The following is a 17,500-nucleotide window of genomic DNA, read 5'->3' as shown; positions in this document are numbered from 1 at the left end:
GTTTCAGTTATATTGCCCAGCATTTTTGACATTTTATATAGGGGTGAGAAAGGGTGAAATATAATGTATCAAAAATGCTTGAAAATGCAACTGAAAAACTACCTTAACAGGAGAGAGAGAGAGAGAGAGAGAGGGAGGGGGTGTTGGTTTTATTGGTTATCAGAGTTGTGTCATGCAGTGCTGAGTTGGCCAGCTGTTGTGTGTGAGCATATATATATATATATATATATATATATATATATATATATATATATATATATATATATATATATATATATATATATTATAATATATTATATATATATATATATAATATATATGTATGTGTGTGTGTGTGTGCTTCTTAGATGTTTGGTTTATCATCTCGTCTCATAAAAATTTAAAATTCTCTATTCTATATATTTGCTATAATATTGTTTAAACACCAAGAGACCTGGAAGGCTGATTCATCCACTTAATCTTTCATGTCTCTATCAGTACAAAAACAAAGTAAGAAAAATGGCTTAAATACTCAACAGAAACTAAGAGAACATGAAAACATCACCCTGATTAAAGAGTTCTGGATAGGATCACGAAGTATTAAATTGATCATTTACTTTGTAAATAAAGAGTACAGATTAACATGTTTGTAAAGTCTGCCTTTCCTGACTTACAGTTAAATCGGATTTAATGTTCGTTAATTCTCGTTTTTAATACACTAATATTTAAGCGCAGCATATTTTATCATGACAATGGGGTACATCGCATTTATTTTGATTAAATCAAATGGATGTTGTCTGATATCAGTAGATACGATAACAATGATTACTTTCGTATAAAATACTAAGATAGTGAATTCAGTTAGGGTAATTAAAAGTGTAAAAGATTAGAGGAAAAGGCAATTAAATATTTTCCTAAAATATTTTCAGGAGATGGAAAGCCATGTCATAAACCAGTGTACTTGACTGCCTGGTTCTTTCATTGTAATAATAACACTATTAGGGAAAAACTCTCTATCACGAGAGTATATATAATGTTCTAAAGGGTCCACAATAATACAAAGTGTAAAAAGTCCGTGTATAATTTTGAAGACTTTATAGAAAGCTTTCGAACCCTTCCCTGGGTTCATTTGGACTGAAGATAAACCCAGGGAAGGGTTCGAAAGCTTTCTGTAAAGTCTTCAAAATTATACACGGACTTTTTACACGTTGTATTATTGTGGACCCTTTAGAACAATAACACTATTTTCGTTAAAATGTCTTCGCCTTTGGGTATCTTTGCCGGTTTGTTTAAAATGGCCTCTGCTTTCGTGATATACTTATCCTCTTCCCTGCGGATTGAGGAACAATTCAGATTTCCAACACTTGATTCTGAAGCACTTTCTAGGCTAGAATAAACACAATAAATTCTAAACTTGATTACTCTTATTCCTAAGTGACCGCCAACGTATTCTACCGAGCGCAAACAAGGTGCTCTTACAAAAAAACGCAGTTTCTTATACGAATGTGTTGACTTTTCACCGACTAGGAAAGAAATGACTTTGCAAATTGCAATACTGATAATGGTATATTCTTGCAATGCAGTCTACATTTTAACCTCTAAGGGCTTTTGTTATAATACAAGAACATTTTGTATGTGGCGGTCACTAGTTTTTTACAATCAAAATATCAACCATAGTTAATTAAGTAACTCAAATTTAAACCCCCTCGCCACCACATGCTAGATATTTTTTCCCCGATATAATACCATTAGATTTGTCTAGACTGCTCTCCAAGCATCAGTTTTCAACAGATCCTGTGAATGCTCATTCAATAAATCTTCGTTGTTGAGCTTTTCTTTAAAAATATTTTTATCCAAAGGTTTTCTAATTTTTTATCATTTCTCTTATTGATTTTCTTAGCCACTTAAATTACTTACCAATTTGTCTCGTACTTAACTTGCAAGGAAATGTAGAAATATTTATCTTGAAACGTCATAGCAATTAAATCATACATTCTATTGTTATACACATCGTCAACCGCTGGGAGTTCAGACCACACTCCTTTTAACTGAACCCACGAACAGTTTATTGAATATAAATAGTTATCAGCATTACAGGGAGGAAATGAGTTAGTAAATGATCAAGTCAGTGAAACGAAATTTTGAAAAGAAATGGGTGTACTATTTAGGACCCTTTTATGTAGGCTCGTGATGCTTACGTGAAACATGAAGATATTTATTTGAGATGCAACACCGAATGTTTGTGCATAACAAGCACTGCTAGTAGATAGTGTTTCATGTCTGTATAATATATATATATATATATATATATATATATATATATAGATGTTATATATATATATATATATATATATATATATATATGTATATGTATGTGTGTGTGTAGAAAGATAATTGTAATGAAAGGAATATATATACATCTTCATGTTGAAAGATGAGACAATTTCCGAGATTATTGCGCACATGTCTCATGGTATTTTGGCATTTGAATAAACCCACGATTCTATTAAGAGGGGATGATGCAATAAAGGGAAAGACAGGAGTCCGGAGAATAAAAGTAGTTGTCGTATGAGGTGCAACAGGCGAGATATAACGTTTGTTATTAAAAAACAGGGTTACTCTACGGACTCAACAGAAAACGGCATTTGAAAACGGAGGAACGTGTATGTTATTAGAAAACGGGAACAGAAAACGGAAGCATAAACGCAACAACACCAAGTGAATGTAGCCATGACCTCTCTCACAGGAAGGCATTTCAGCGACATCAGAGCTTGGAAAATATTCCGTTCATAAGTTTATCTCTCTGGTCTTAGCCGAACTTTTATTAGAACGAAGGGAGCGATGAGTTTCCTTAATGAAGAGATAAGAGGCGAGTCTTGGTCGGGAGTTTCTGTAATTGAGAATGGAAAGGTTCCCTAAACTTGCATTTGCAATAAAAGAATCCGGTCACATTTTAGACGATGAAAATAAATACACTCTTTGGATGCTGAGGAGAGGAAAGGATTTTACTATTTTCTGCATATTTCCAGCCATATGTATGGCATAAAATCTTATGCTTTTGTAAGGGGAAAGTTCCAGCGTGTGCCGTTAACAGAATAGACTCTTAATTATTATATATAGATATATATTATATATATATATATATATATATATATATATATATATATATATATATATATATATATATATATATATACAATAGTATAATATGCTTGAACCCATTATTATTAATTGCTGGAATTGACTCTGTACCAGCCAGTTATCTGTATAAATGTATGAAGAGGAATATAGTGATTTTACATTTATCTAAAATGACAAGTTCTTCTCAATACAGAATTCTCCGTACCACACTTGGTACACTGTAGGCATTATTATAGTGTGTTTGCAAAGTACCTTTGGCCCTTAGCTGTGCCAAATTTAAAGCCTTTTTATTTAACCTCCATTCAACATGAGGTCTCCATAGCCTAATTTTCTTAAATCAGACCGTAAATGAATGAAAACTTTACTTAACATCGGTTTACAGGGTACGAGAATCAAACTCGCACGATGAAAATCTTCTCAATAGGGTGATATAGATTGCATCATCTCTTCAAATAGAAATCTGTTCCGTTCCTCGGAAGAGAATATTAGTTTTCGGAGAAAGCGTTTATCATTTCATCATCCTTCCGTGGCGGGGAAAAACATTAATTAAACCAGGTATCCGCAAGTTAGCGGCAGCATCATGGATTTCCCAGAGTTAACTCGTATCTATTCTACGATGACTCACAGGTGAATTATCGGGTGTGGCAAGAATATTACGGAGGTTTTAAGTATGATAACGTGAGGGCCAACGAAAATTTAAAAAGTAAAGCAGAGAGAATATATAAACACACTCTATTTTTTCGAGTACAGCATTCATTAGCAAAAGAATTCATTGAGAGAAAAAATGCCTGTAACTGACTGCATTCTCCCTCATTTAAGGTACTATTTAATATTTACGGAAGAAGCATCGCTTCCTTGTAGTTTCATATAAATATACCTAGTAGGAAGAACCCCATGGTTTGTGTTTACAGTTCTCTCAAGAACCCCGAACCTCGCAAAGGAAATTCGTTCCTTTGTCATACAAGCGAACGCGTAATTAAAATGATTACCCAAATGGCGCTGTTGGATGAAAATTGATATTTCCCAGGCGTAATCAACCGAATTATATTCCATAATATGAACGAACATGAAACTGAATTAAACACTGCTATTATGCCCGAGGCAAGAAACGGAATTCTCTCTCTTTCTCGCTCAGAAATGGGAATAATTACAGCAGTAACTTACGTCATTGATTTGTAATATTCTGCTGACAGAGGCGCTCGAGTAATTGCTCGTGTGAAGTCGCAGTTATTATCTTGAAGATGATGATTAGTCTTTGATACGAAAATTGCTTTTATGTGTACTTTCCCCTGTTGCAAACAACTGCCCAAAACGCTGACGCAACGTGGACCGCATTGCGAAATACACTTGATCTAGGAGGTTTTCAAGTCGACGGTGATACTTCTGCTGCTTTTATTTGCTCCATTTGTGCCGTTGAGTTACTTGTTCTCCCTTTTCCTTTCGCTCCATGATGTTCCAGAGAGTGGTTGATGGAACTTGTTCTGATACAATGTTTCCAAAGCCAGTTTCTTTTCATTGCTTTGTTGAATGCTTGTACGTTGTTTATAGTACTTTGAAATATGAAAATTAAACCTAAGCATAATAGTTCGTCATAATAATAAGTATCATATTCTGAACATGTGAAATTTGCCCTAATATACAGGGAGTGATCATGAATGGTGTGGCAGATGGGTAGAAAAATACTTCAGTTTGTGATGCAGTCCAGTTTAGCACAAGTGCTCTTGTTAGCCACCTCTTTTGAAAAGTCTGCGTGTCCACGCAAAATTTCAATATGGCTGCCACTTTTCAAAATGGCCACTAGTTTTGTTCGATTTCTGACACTTTGAGTAAATCACCGTTGAAATAAATACATCAATCTTTATTCAGATAATGTCTTCCTGGGTAGAAGAGTTAATCTACTATATTTTCCATGGTGATAAAGATGGCGTACAAAATGGCCTCTGTGAAACATTTTGCTTGATAACTCTGCAACTAAGAATGATAAAGACATGACTTTTTTTATTTATGCCTACATTTTATGAGGCCAGATAATCTGTTTTTAGCATTTCTATTGGGATATTATCAATATTACATCTTGGAAAGTGACCCCATAATGCTATTGAAAAGTATACAAGCGCAAGAATATAATGGAGTATGATAACAAAGTATCCTATCTATGTTCGAGCACTGTCTCAACGTCTTTTTATGCTATCAGTATAATGCTAATGGGTCGGTTGCCTCAATATATGTAATATTTTCCAGATACTTCCTGAACTGAGATTTTCTTCCACTCCCTCTGGCCTATAGTACGAGCAAGAGAATAAAATTTGCTTTCTGAATTATTGTTATCAAAGGCTCTTGTGATGAGGATTTTTACCAACCTCCTTTCAAAAGCTTCTTACTTGTCATAAGATGTGACTTCCATCAACACACACCTTTATGTCAACGAGAGAATTCCAGACCTATAAACACACAAACACACACACACATTGTGTGTGTGTGTGTGTGTGTGTCGAGGTTTGTGTAAAGTATTAACACCCCCAGTAGAAATGTCAACAACGCAAGTCACTTCGTAACCTAAAGATGAGATTCATCAACATCGTTTCATTTTCATTACATTCAAAGACCAACTGACTTTTATCGAACATGCACTTTATAGTTTCTGGATCCCAGGGCCCTTATTGATAATGCTCTGAGCCCTCTGCTCAGTGATGGTACCCGTTTTGAAGACAGCTTGGTCATGCGTCTTTCTTGCTGAACATTTGTCATTTTTCATTATAAGAAGTTATTTCCATAAAGGAGACCAGGTACAGCAGTCCCTTCAACTTTCTCCGAAACATTTGCAGTGACGCTGCTCTCTTTCTTACATGGCTTGTTATGCCACTTGGTTACAGTGCCAGTTTTATTAATTATTATTATTATTATTATTATTATTATTATTATTATTATTATTATTATTATTATTATTATTATTAGGGAAAAACTCTCTATCACGAGAGTATATATAATGTTCTAAAGGGTCCACAATAATACAACGTGTTAACGAGCTAACGACCGTTGTCAACAATCTTCAACGACTCTTGTTTTTTAAATTTACCTCTGTACTTGTTGTAACTTATTGTTCATTTGGACTGAAGATGAACCCAGGGAAGGGTTCCAACGCTTTCTGTAAAGTCTTCAAAATTATACACGGACTTTTTACACGTTGTATTATTGTGGACCCTTTAGAACATTATTATTTATATTATTATTATTATATTATTATTATTATTATTATTATTTTATTATTATTATTATTATTATTATTTATCACCTTAAACTTCCTTCGCATATCATATATCATAGCGCTTCAACCAGGTAATGAATAGATATACCTGCAGTTCTTATCAAATCTGCAGTACAATGACGTCATTACTATAAACTTTATGTATTTCATAAAGACACCAGTAAATTATTATTATTGACGAAATCAATATTAAACCCGGTTCGTATGCTAATGAAGTAGTCTCATTTCAAATTTAAATTCAGCTTCATTTCACATAAGGTCTCTCTCTCTCTCTCTCTCTCTCTCTCTCTCTCTCTCTCTCTCTCTCTCTCTCTCTCATAAATGAAACTCATTAAGGCTGCATGACAAAGTGCCACTACAACTCAACTGAAATTTTATTAAATTCACTTGACTATTTGGAACTTAATTGAAATCTGAGTATTGACTATATATATATATATATATATATATATATATATATATATATATATATATATATATATATATATATATATATATATATATATATTATATATATATATATATATATATATATATATATATATATATATATATATATATATATACAACCTATATACACAAATGATTGTAATCACTTAAGCATATAGTATATGTATTTATGTATATGTATGTATGTTTGAACATGTATTGAGAGAGAAGGGGAGAGGAATATTTGAATTAGACGTCCCTTTCCCTTTTGGAATGTGATGTAAGAAGGTTACAAGTTATTCAGCAAGTCTTGAACCCATTCACAGGGGGGATGGATTGGAGGGCGATAGATGGGGCCGATCTATGGTCCTAGCAATCGTGAGCTTTACGATGCACCATTTACCTTTACAATCTAGTGTCTGAACGTAAAAACCGAAAGAGAAACAGTGACCACAGAAGGGAGAAACGGAGATAAAACATGACAGAACAGTAAGTTTGAAATACCATGCACTTTCACAGCAGGTCCATCTCTCGTTATCTTCCCAGCTGGCAACATCAACCCCGCTAAGAACACCGCTCCAAAATCTAACAGTATACTGAACGAGCGACCTCCTGAACTGTTCCCTGTGATAGAGAGGCACTTCGTCTATGTATGCAGCCAGATTTCGGAGGCTATCATGACTTCTCTTAACCATTTCGACAGCTTACCACACTAAAGGGTTGTCTTAGCATGAAGGCCTGTGTAGGTTCAGATCCAATTTACCTAAACCAACCACTACCTCACAGATACTGCTGCTCTTTATAACGAGAAACAAAATTAATCCATTAGCTATATATGTGAGAGAAATGTTCAGTATGCACAGAACCAAATTAAGATATCTTCTCTATTTTAGATAATTCATAACTGATAGTTTTTTAGTGTATATTGGGCCATCTTTCGCAACTTCTAGTTACAAGATAAATGCAGCTTCTAAAATGCCCGCTGCAAAGATAACTATTACGTCAGAGAAAGATACTAAAATCCCCTTCGAAGATGCAGGAAAACATATTAAAATCCCCTTTGGAGACAGAGAAGCTCTTATATTGAAATCCCCTTTGAAAAGATATGATTTACTGCAGTTCCCTCTGAAGACAGAGAAATTCTGTTAAAATGAATGATATTAAGATCTTATTACAATCACCTTTACAAACAGAGAAACCCTTATATTAAGATCAAAGAAATATTAAGATCTTATTACAAGTCCCCTTGAAGACAGAGATGCTCTTATGTTTAATTGAAGGATACGAAGATCTTATTACAATCCTTTTAGCATTCCAGCCTTATATAGACCGCTTGACGTTATATGAGAGAACATTACTATAGGCTCAGAAGTCTGCATTTATTGAACATGATAGCATGTCGTATTTACACATGGTACTAAGTAGGTGCAAGGCTGAGCATGGTAATAATACCTATTGTCATTAGTACAACGAATGAAGTCTTCATGTTTATAATAAGCCATCAATGAAAAAACAGATGGAGTTTTAATAGAATTACAAAAAATATTTTTATAGAATTACAAAAGCCGTCTTGTTTCGCTCGCTTCATTGTAGAATGTGAAGTTGGATTTATTATATACTAGTTTTCCATTTATGTTGCATAAACCTAAAGTTAGATGAAGGTGGAAATAGGACCTACCATGACTAGACATAACCCAAAAGTTATTTGGCCATTTCATAAAACTATGTAGGCTTACGTCGACAATTAAGCACACCTAATAACAACTAATGATTTAGCAGGTTCAGGATTATATATAAATATATATATATATATATATATATATATATATATATATATATATATATATATATTATATATATATATATATATATATATATATATATATTATATTTATATATTTCATATATATATATATACTATATATATATATATATATATATATTATATATATTATTATTATATAACTATATATATCATATATATATATATATATATATATATAATATTATATATATATTATATAAATATATATAGAATATATATATATATATATATATATATATATAATATATATATATATATATTATATATATTATATTATATATCTTATATATATATTATATATAATATTATATATATTATTATATATATATTATATATATATATATCTTATATATATATATATATAATATATATATATATATATATATTATATATATATATATATATATATATATATATATAGACATATTACTTTCAGATTTTCACGTACCGCACTGTACAGATCAAACTTTTCCCTCTCTCCCTTTGATCCAAGATGTAATCACTCGATATTTTAATTGGCACACGCTCAGTGGACCGGACTTTTAAAGGATGTACATTTTTTTCTAATCATGTTCACAGCTGTCAGTATCTGAATATTCAGTAACTCACTATACAGTACAGAAATGTTGTTCCAGTCATTGAATGGTAAATACACTGCCAGATTTATTCTTTAAAATTTTAGTCAAATATACATGATCGAATGCAGTTTAATCAGATGACTACGCAAGTACCAGTCTTCGTTTCAACTGATAGAACCTATACTTGCAAAGAGGCAAAAGGCTTCATGATATAACTGGTTGTATTTTCACCTAAAAGGCGCGAGGTCCCAGGTTGACCTCAAAAGACTAGGACGAGCGGATGGGGCAGGAAATGTTAATAATAGAATAGAATCTAAAATGTAGGCCAAAGGCCAAGTGCTATGACCTATAAGATCATTCAGCGCTGAAACAGAAATTGACAGCAAAAAGGTCTTGGAAGCTGTAACAGAAGGAAAACCTCGCAGTTGGACTATGAAGTAATTGTTTGGAGTGAGTGGAAAGTAAGATGAAGTAGAGAATGTAAACGGACGCTGCAAAGAACCTTAAGTAATGCCTACCGTACACTGCATGAGGTGCACTGGCGAAAACTAGTGCCCCTACAATGGGAGGCTACGTTAAAATACTTTGAGCCTTTGTAGATCACAACTGCGAATGATGCACTTGGTTGTCATGCAACTGTGTGAAGAATGTGTAATTCTTAACCAGCTTTTAAAACGGTTTGTGGGGTGGGGTCGGGGTGGGTTGCGGGGGGGGGGGGGGGGGGACGGTGGCGATTAGACCAACAACTTCATTCCTCTCGAAGGAAAATGTTCGTGTGTTTATTTATGAAAGTGCTGACGTGTATAGACAAATGTCAATTGGATTATGACAATATAAAGTTAGTACATTAGAATCTAAATCCTAAATTAGAAGTAAGGGTCTCCATGAACTATACGTCGTTATACGAGATATCGGGTGGATTTTTTGGAGTATCTTTTTGAAAACTGTCAGCCCACAAGTATTAACAAATTTTCACGAACAACAATAGGCCTTTTCAAGCAGCGTTCATGTTTTACTTTAACAGTATTTCACTACTGTAAAGTATTCAAAATTAATCTATCGATTCCTAAGAGATTTAACGGACTGTTTCATCCTTCATTTGGATACTTTTTTAAAGTGATCTTGATCGACTGGAAAATCATAATTTCTGTCCAATTCAGTTTTCTTTATTATTATCTGTAAGATTATTCTGCAAATAGAAAAATCGCGCGTGAAATTTGCTTCGTGTCTTTCTGTACTATATTTTTCTTCAGTAATTATATTTTTAATTGCAAATAAAATTCTCTCTCTCTCTCTCTCTCTCTCTCTCTCTCTCTCTCTCTCTCTCTCTCTCTCTCTCTCTCTCAATTCCAGGGAACTGAGCCATGTGTGCGTGCGAGAAGAGACAGATGAATCCAATTTAAGCCTTTACGGGCTGCACAAACTGATGATAAGATGAGAGAGAGAGAGAGAGAGAGAGAATGGATACTGTCGTAGATTGCAACAGCTGTGGAAGGAAATACACACATACACGTACACAGGCGCGAATGCATACACATAGCTGGCTCATTTGTTTTTGGTGATATCTTCTATGTTTCAGTTCCTGGCAAATTAAAAAAAAAATCTATTTTTAGTCAAAATGCCTTAAGTAGGAATGACTTAAAACAAAACCAAGCTGTTACCTATAGTTAGATTTAAAAATCACGAAATGTTTTTAGCGATACTCTCTCTCTCTCTCTCTCTCTCTCTCTCTCTCTCGTATGTGTTTTAGTCTGAAACTCTGAGTCGGAAATTCTCGGATAAAATGGTAACTGAAAAAAGGAAAATTGTTATTCGGATAAAATAGATTTTTCCCTGTGATATTATTGATAAGTGATGCTAGGAGCGAAATTTCAAACCAATTCTGTTAAGAAAAAAGACAATTATTATTCAGCATTATTTACGTTCATTTTTGCTAAGTTATTGATACTTTTAATATATATTTTTCCAAGCACCAGGAACTTATTTACTCGATAGTTTTCTTATACTCTTTCTTTGGAAGTACAAGAAAGATTTACTAGTTTATCTTTTTTTTTATTTTGTTACATATTTCTTTTTATAACGTATTTATTTTCTACCTCATATTCTTTTTGTATTTGATTAAGCATTAATTTATTTGTTTATATAATTCATTATTTAATTAAGGAATCTTTTTATTTATCTGTTTAATTTTATTTGGGTTTTTGAAGTACACTGCAGACTGTGGCAGTCATTCTAAAAACAGTTCGACGGTCATCGAGGTATAGATATTTTTTCTTGCTCGTTAACAGCCCTCCCCAATAGTAGAGTAGTGTATTTTATTAAAGTTCCTTTGGCCCTTGAGCCTCCAGTCAACGCCATCTTTAACATGACTGTAAACCTTCAAAATGTTCTTAAAAGTTATACTTTCTCTTCATAATTAAAACAGATACATATTTTTCAGGATTTACTGTCCTCTAATGCCGTTATATTTTCTGAGAAAACGCATATAACTTCATACCAATTATGAATATATAGTATATATATATATATATATATATATATATATATTATATTAATATATTATATATTAATATATAATATTTATATAATTATTAAATATACTATATATATATATATATATATATTATATATATATATATATATATATATATAAACAGTTCGACGGTCAATATCACGATGGTACAGATATTTTTTCTTACTCGTTAACAGCCCTCCCCAATAGTACAGTAGTATATTTTATTAAAGTTCCTTTGGCCCTTGAACCTCCAGTGCGCTGAGCCTGGATCACATTTCTGTTAAGAGTTTTAGTAGTTGTTCGATATTGCTATATCTCTACTCTTCGTAACGTTCGGCAGCACAATGCAAGCTGAAAAATACGAGACATCTTAATCCATCTTATTCACTATTCCACTTTTGCAATTGCTAAAGGTATCTGAATTTTTATTATACTTTCATTTTTTGGTATGTTCCCGTGTGTGTGTATATATATATATATTATATATATATATATAATATATATATATATATATATATATATATATATATATATGTATATATATATATCCATATATATATATATATATATGTATAATATATATATATATATATATATAGATATATATACATATATATATATATATATATATACAAATGGTATGAAGTTGTATGCGTTTTCTCAGAAAATATAACGGCATTAGAGGACAATAAATCCTGAAAAATATGTATCTGTTTTAATTATGAAGAGAAAGTATAACTTTTAAAAACTTTTTGAAGGTTTACAGTCATGTTAAAGTTAGGTCAGGTTAGAATGAAAGGGAAATTTTAAAGAATTGTTGCATGTACTCTTTTATTAACAAAGCACTGAACATTATAGATGTGTAATTACATTCATTATCTATGCCTCAGTAGAGAAGAGTTATGTTTGCAACTGTCAGTTGTATACGAAATTGTATAGTATAATATTACGATGCTCATTGCTTCTCGGATCTAGGGATAATGTAAGGGTGATTTATGATTGGTTTTCCGTATGCCTGTATATGATATGGATTTGGCTTCAAAGAAAATATAAGGCATTAAAAGGAATAACTTTCGCTGAATTTACCTTTTGTGACCTTAAAGGAAGGGTGTCGTAACAATACTCAGCCACGTTAAGCTGACGTCATCTGTGCTATACAAAAGAACAGAATTTGTACCTATCTTGGTGACCTTGACCTCAGTTGACACTCTGTGTACCAGAGTTTCACTTGATTGCATCTCCTCCATCATTCAGCCCTGTCCCATTCCTATCGTCTATATTCATTAACTATACAAAACAGGGGAAAGTTTATATGCGTTCCTTAGGCAAGTGTACCATCGATGCCACTACAATTCCATGGAGTTCTGATAACATAGAAGTTAGTGAGCCATATTCTAACGTTTCAGTGAAGATCAGGACTGTGGGCTTAAAGTTCAGCTCCTAATTGAAGGAACTGAAATCACACCACAACGAGTCTGTGATTAATATATGCTCCTGACAGCTGAGCATTTTTCAATAAATATACAAACTCAAGATTCATTGTACAAATCCAGTCCATTCTACCTCCGACATGAAAACAATTAAATAATCGATGAACAACATCGGAGAGAGAGGTAGAGACTCACAAAGAGGAATAGTAAATCAAGAAAATGTCATCAACACTGAAGGAACATGACACAAGGGATGAGAGAGAGAGAGAGAGAGAGAGAGAGAGAGAGAGAGAGAGAAATACGTGTAATCCGATGTAACCTATTCGCTGATCAGAAAATAACCATCCCTTAATCAGAATCACTCACTAACTGGGATAAAAATGAACCTTTGTAAACTCGGACAACTTTACTCAGTGAAATTGACTCTGGCTTCGTAAAATGATTAAATGTCTGAGTATTCTCTTACTGCGTTTATTCACCTGAAGCCTCCGAGTTTCCATTTTAACTGTCACATATGAAATGAAGTCTGGATATCACATTTATGAAGAGAAAACTCCTCAGGATTCAATTGTGCTGAGGAAGCTTTAACCTTATCCAAACTGAAATAGACTTGGGTGTCTTATATATATATATATATATATATCTATATATATATATATATATATATATATAGTATATATATATATATATATATATATATATATATATATATATATATATATATATATATATATATATATATATATATATATCTAATAAAAGGAGCCCATAAAAACACCAAAATGTAGAGAGAAAAAGTACTATATTTCAGAGACTGCTGTCTCTCTCTTCAGGTATATGAATGAGAAAAGTTTACAGAAAAGGTGGTATTTATACCAAGAGATTCGTCCACAAGTAAGACCAATTTAGGTCACCCCGCGCCCCCGCTGATAATCTTCCTTTAATCTTCTTAAGCGTTGGTTGAATGAGCACTGCGTCGACGATGTCCGATGTCCAATTCCCTTTTGAGATGTTCATTACCTGCTTCTCTTTTATTAAGGCCGATTCCATCATTTGACTCTTGTACCGGCAGTTGCTGCTATAAATTACACGTGACATATTCCAGTTTATTCTATGGTTATGTTCATTTATATGATTGAAAATAGCCGAGTTCTGTTGTCCATGACCTAACTGACCGTTTGTGTTGTATTTAATCTCTGGGGCAAAGTGATTACCGTGTAAATCCGCCCCCCATGTAAGATGGTCACAGTCCTGGCATGGGATCTCATATACCCCAGAGTCTTTGGGCGATGTCTTTTGTTGGACGTTAATCAGGGATTTGGCTAAGGTATTTGGGTAGGTAAATGCAAAAGGGTTGGATTTCCCAAGGGTGTGAGTTACTCTCTTAATCGTCTCCAGGTGGGGAAGGAATTTTTATTTTATTGTTGGGTGTGTCTGGTCTTGTCTTTAGGGGGTCGGTAGAAAATTACGTTTGCTTTTTGAATTGCTTCTCAATTATATGGTCAGGATACTTTAAAGATGAAAGTTGCTTGCGAATTAGTTCAAATTCTTTTTCCAGGAAATCTGGGGAACAAATTCGTAAGGCTCTTAAGAATAGGTTGCTAGCTAGACCTATCTTGATAGTATTGTCATGATAGCTAAAGTAGTGAATATATGAAAGTGAGAACGTTGGTTTTCTGTATATGGTAAATTTGTATTCTGTCGTGTCTCTGATTATTAAAACATCAAGAAAAGGAATTTTGTTGTCTGTTTCCCATTCAACTTTAAATTTGAATGGGAAACAGACAACAAAATTCCTTTTCTTGTTGTTTTAATAATCAGAGACACGACAGAATACAAATTTACCATATACAGAAAACAAACGTTCTCACTTTCATATATTCACTACTTTAGCTATCATGACAATACTATCAAGATAGGTCTAGCTAGCAACCTATTCTTAAGAGCCTTACGAATTTGTTCCCCAGATTTCCTGGAAAAAGAATTTGAACTAATTCGCAAGCAACTTCATCTTTAAAGTATCCTGACCATATAATTGAGAAAGCAATTCAAAAAGCAAACGTAATTTTCTACCGACCCCCTAAAGACAAGACCAGAGACACACCCAACAATAAAATAAAAATTCCCCACCTGGAGACGATGAAGAGAGTAACTCACACCCTTGGGAAATCCAACCCTTTTGCATTTACCTACCCAAATACCTTAGCCAAATCCCTGATTAACGTCCAACAAAAGACATCGCCCAAAGACTCTGGGGTATATGAGATCCCATGCCAGGACTGTGACCAATCTTACATCGGATTTTTACAGGTAAATCACTTCCCCAGAGATTAATACAACACAAACGGTCAGTTAGGTATGGACAACAGAACTCGGCTATTTTCAATCATATAAATGAACATAACCATAGAATAAACTGGAATATGTCACGTGTAATTTATAGCAGCAACTGCCGGTACAAGAGTCAAATGATGGAATCGGCCTTAATAAAAGAGAAGCAGGTAATGAACATCTCAAAAGGGAATTGGACATCGGACATCGTCGACGCAGTGTTCATTCAACCAACGCTTAAGAAGATTAAAGGAAGATTATCAGCGGGGGTGACCTAAATTGGCTTACTTGTGGACGAATCTCTTGGTATAAATACCACCTTTTCTGTAAACTTTTCTCATTCATATACCTGAAGAGAGAGACAGCAGTCTCTGAAATATAGTACTTTTCTCTAACTATTTTGGTGTTTTTATGGGCTCCTTTTATTAGATGGAATTCTGTTGTTACAGAACACTTTTACTAGTCAATATATATATATCTATATATATATATATATATATATATATATATATATATATATATATATATATATATATATATATATATATATATATATATTATATATATATATATATATATATATATATATATATATATATATATATATATATATATATATAATATATATATATATATATATATATATATATAGGAATTTTATTAGGCGATAATAGAATTGGTGGCCAGGCACGAACCCAGGACATCATACAAATCCAGGAACGTCAGTGAAGCTTTTACCCACTCCACCACCGCAAGAGGCTATAAGTTTATGCCGTCTCTCACCCTCAAATACCTTTCGCGCTCAGGTATTCGCTGATTTGGAGCCAGCATTAACCCACCTCGACCTCGGTAGTGTTGCAGTGTTTATGACAGCACGTAGCCATTAATATAAGTCATATCACAGTTACCGTGATTCATATACATACATCGAGCTACAAATGTCCTTTAATATCTAATTCACTCTACCCTGGAATTAATATATTTTCATATATGCTTAACCGAAGGGGAATCTTATTAGGCGATAATAGAGGTAGAGTGAATGCTGAAAAAAAGACTTCAGGAATACCATTTAGTAAAAGTGAAAAGAGACCCTTTATTTTGTTAGAAAGAGGGCGAGTATTGAAGTTGATAAAACTAAAACAAATGACTTGGACAAGAGGAAAATGAGAAAGTAGACTGAAAATTGGTGTAAGGAAATGGTGGATAAAAAAGTGAAAGTGCATAAGAGGATGGGGGTTACAAAGTCAACAGACCGTTTGTAGAGACACTTGATTAGGAAGAAGGAATGAATAATTATTGGCGGATTGAGGGATAATATGAAACTGAAAATGAGGAGGCCTCTGATAAGTGCAAGTATTATCCTTCAAAATCACTCTAAACACAGGCAATGTAGTTTCTTGACACAGGAGAAGGTCATAATAGGAAGAAAAGATGATGGATAAGGTATTCAAGAGGATGATGAGAGGAAATCAAAAAGAAATTAACGAAAATAATGGAGTGACTCTGATCAGGAGAAAAACAGGATGATTTATCAGGAAATGGATCCTAGTATTAAGGATACAAATTGAGACATCCTGTCAGGAAGGAAAGCAGCCCTGTGATCAGGTTGCGTGTAATTTGAAGACTTATCACATGTGAAGAATAAATGAAAGGCTGATCTGCTTGATACAGAAGTAGAGTTGCCCTGAAATCCCCGGCGGTGAATTGACGCGTAGGATTTGATTATAAAAACTGCATTTTCTCTGAATAATCCTTTTTTTTTGTGGGTGGTTCGTGGTGTATTCCATTACCGATATTGAACAATTACTGGCGTATCATCACAGAGGAAACGTAGTTAAATTGTTTTAGGAAGTAATGCTGATAGAAAACACACATACACATACAAAAGGACAGACAGTCAGACAGACAGTGTGTGATTGGCGTTTTCTTGCCTGTTGGTATTTATCAAACTGTATCACATGCAAGTATCTTAAGACTAAGATTGACTTGTCATGGATTAGTCATCGT

At 33.3% G+C, this 17,500-nt stretch overlaps 1 protein-coding gene across 1 annotated transcript in view; it reads right to left on the bottom strand.

Annotated features, from left to right (window-relative positions):
- The window catches only part of LOC135199433 (hemicentin-1-like), a 465,638-nt gene that overhangs the window by 270,419 nt on the left and 177,719 nt on the right, over positions 1 to 17,500 (bottom strand). The gene's annotated exons all lie outside the window — the stretch shown is intronic.

The sequence above is a fragment of the Macrobrachium nipponense genome, chromosome 25, assembly GCF_015104395.2.
Source record: "Macrobrachium nipponense isolate FS-2020 chromosome 25, ASM1510439v2, whole genome shotgun sequence".
NCBI lineage: Eukaryota > Metazoa > Arthropoda > Malacostraca > Decapoda > Palaemonidae > Macrobrachium > Macrobrachium nipponense.
Note: the sequence above shows the minus strand (reverse complement) of the source record. Positions and strands in the feature narration are given on the sequence as shown.